This window comes from Capricornis sumatraensis, chromosome 7 (genome assembly GCF_032405125.1).
Source record: "Capricornis sumatraensis isolate serow.1 chromosome 7, serow.2, whole genome shotgun sequence".
Lineage (NCBI taxonomy): Eukaryota > Metazoa > Chordata > Mammalia > Artiodactyla > Bovidae > Capricornis > Capricornis sumatraensis.
Genome location: NC_091075.1, coordinates 49,176,406 through 49,178,787, shown reverse-complemented (window position 1 = coordinate 49,178,787; position 2,382 = coordinate 49,176,406). Strand labels below are relative to the sequence as shown.

Below are 2,382 nucleotides of genomic sequence, written 5' to 3'. Positions count from 1 at the left end.
TATCCTTGTTAAAGGCTCTTGAATGTGGGGGAGGGGGAGCACTCAAGCCACTTGCAGCTCGGAGGACCCAGCTGTCACTTGATCCAAGGGCCCTGGAGCTCAGAGGACCCAACTGTCACATGATCCAAGGGCCCTGGACGTTTGCAGGGAGGGCAAGGAAAGAACTATGATGTGGGGTGCCAGAGACAACTTCGGCAGATGATGGTACAATTACAGGAGGAGAGGGGAAGGGGTAAAGTCAGAGTCGTGGAATTGGAAGCCTAACTCTATCGCTAAATAACTTTGCAATCTTGAGTAAGGTCAGTCGTTATCTCAGCCTTACATTTCCAATCTGAAAACTATCAGGATGAAATTTACAAAAGTTTTCAGCTCACCTATGGGCCACCCTACACCTATAGGACTGCTGTTTTTCACTGGTCCCTCCTCCTGACAATTGTGTGGTTCAGCCATACAGACCACTAACCCCACAGTCTTACAGCCAGGCCTCTTCACTCATCTCACCTGTGCATTTTCTGAGCCACTTGAATTCAGGGACCCAACCTAAACCCACTCCCTTCACCCAGCTCCCTATCTGCCTACACTGAAGCCATGGCTCCTATGAAAAAGCTTGTGGCAAAGGGATCAATGAAAAGAAGCAGGTCCTGACATTTCCTCTTGACAGTGTCCATCCTGTCGAAGATTGAATCATGGATGCTGTCAGTTTTGAGCACTTTCTTTAGGAAAGAATCAAAGTGAATGGAAAAGCTGGAAATCTTAATGGAGATGCTGTAATAATGGAAAGAAGCAAAAGTGAGATTACCATAACTTCTGAGGTGCCTTTTTGCAAAAGATATTTGAAATCTCTCACCAAAAATATTTGGAGAAACATAATCTATGTGATAGGTTGCAAGTAGTTGCAAAGTTACAAATTGCATTACTCCAGTTTAATCAAGATAAAGAAGAGGAGGAAGATGAATATTTTGTATGATATCTTGAATAAAATTTGGGCTTCCCAGGTGGCTCAGTGGTAAAAAGTCCACCTGCCAATGCAGGAGACGAGGGTTAAAAACCCATCCTCTTCCATCCTAGGAGATGTAGATATTGTATTTTATGGCTCTAATATGAATGTCATTTGGGTCAAGCATCAGCCTCAAGATCTCTGCTATTTCTACGCATCTTTATGTCTGCACCAGATGAATTTCATGCTAATTAAAATACCAAAACCCAGTTCTGAGACACCCACAGTTTAAAAATTACCAATTTTTACTTTCAAGGAGCACCTAGTATACAGCATACATAAATGTTAACATTGCATCCCATCCTGTTCAACTTCTTATTAACGTTTATTTGCAGAAAAATAAAAATTACTTCTCTTCATGTACCTAGGAGTATTATATAAGCCACTTAGATACAGGATTCTCTAGTGCCATCTAGGGGATTTCAGACCAAAAAAAAAAAAAAAAAACAGAATCGTCGGCTCAACTGAAAGAGAAAAAACAAGAACTGAAAAATCAGCTATGACTCACAATGTAATTTCTTATACATCCCCAATAATGTTTCAGTAATCTTTTATTTTACAGTTTGGATGGCTGAGCAAGATCACACATGGTGCAGCATCTGGGGAACACATAAATGAGCAAAATGTATGACATTGCACCCGTGCTCTGTAGCCTGATATTTCAAAAACATAACCTTGAGAAAAAATGTTTCCCTATTAAAATCAATGCTTCTTTCTAAAACAAAATCAAGGAGGCTTTGCTAATATTTTAAAATGTGTTTTCTACATTCCTGGTTCCTACATATTAATCATGTGCAGTTAAGAATCCCAGCAAGCTCCCTATAAAGTTAAAGAGAAAAACCAAAAAATGATGCACTTTGCAAAGACCTCATCTTCATCCTCAAGCCTGAGCACAGTGCCAAGCAGATTGAGGTCACAGCTAAGATTTCATTTTATTGAACTGTCAGTGAAGTGAAAGTGAAAGTAACTCCGTTATGTCTGACTCTTTGCAACCCCATTGGCTACACAGTCCATGGAATTCTCCAGGCCAGAATGCTCCCTTCTCCACGGGATCTGCCCAGTTGAGGGATGGAACGCAGGTCTCCCACATTGCAGGCAGATTCTTTACCAGCTGAGCCACCTAGGAAGCCCAAGAATACTGGAGTAGGTAGGCTATCTCTTCTCCAGGGAGTCTTCCTGACCCAGGAATCAAACCAGGGTCTGCTGCATTGCAGGCAGATTCTTTACTAGCTGAACTACTAGAGAAGCCCAAACTGGGCTCAGTAGCTTCTAAATGGTGTTGATTGACAATGTGCAGTCCATCACTTCTAACATGCTATGGGTGACCCAAATGCAGTAGTCTCCATGGACCTAAATGGCACATTTCTGCGGAGGTTTACTGCATT

General features: G+C 41.9%; 1 pseudogene; it reads left to right on the top strand.

The window, feature by feature from the left end:
* The first annotated feature begins 588 nt into the window (after window positions 1–588).
* LOC138081793 (large ribosomal subunit protein eL22 pseudogene) lies at window positions 589–967 on the top strand (annotated as a pseudogene).
* Window positions 968–2,382: the final 1,415 nt, after the last annotated feature.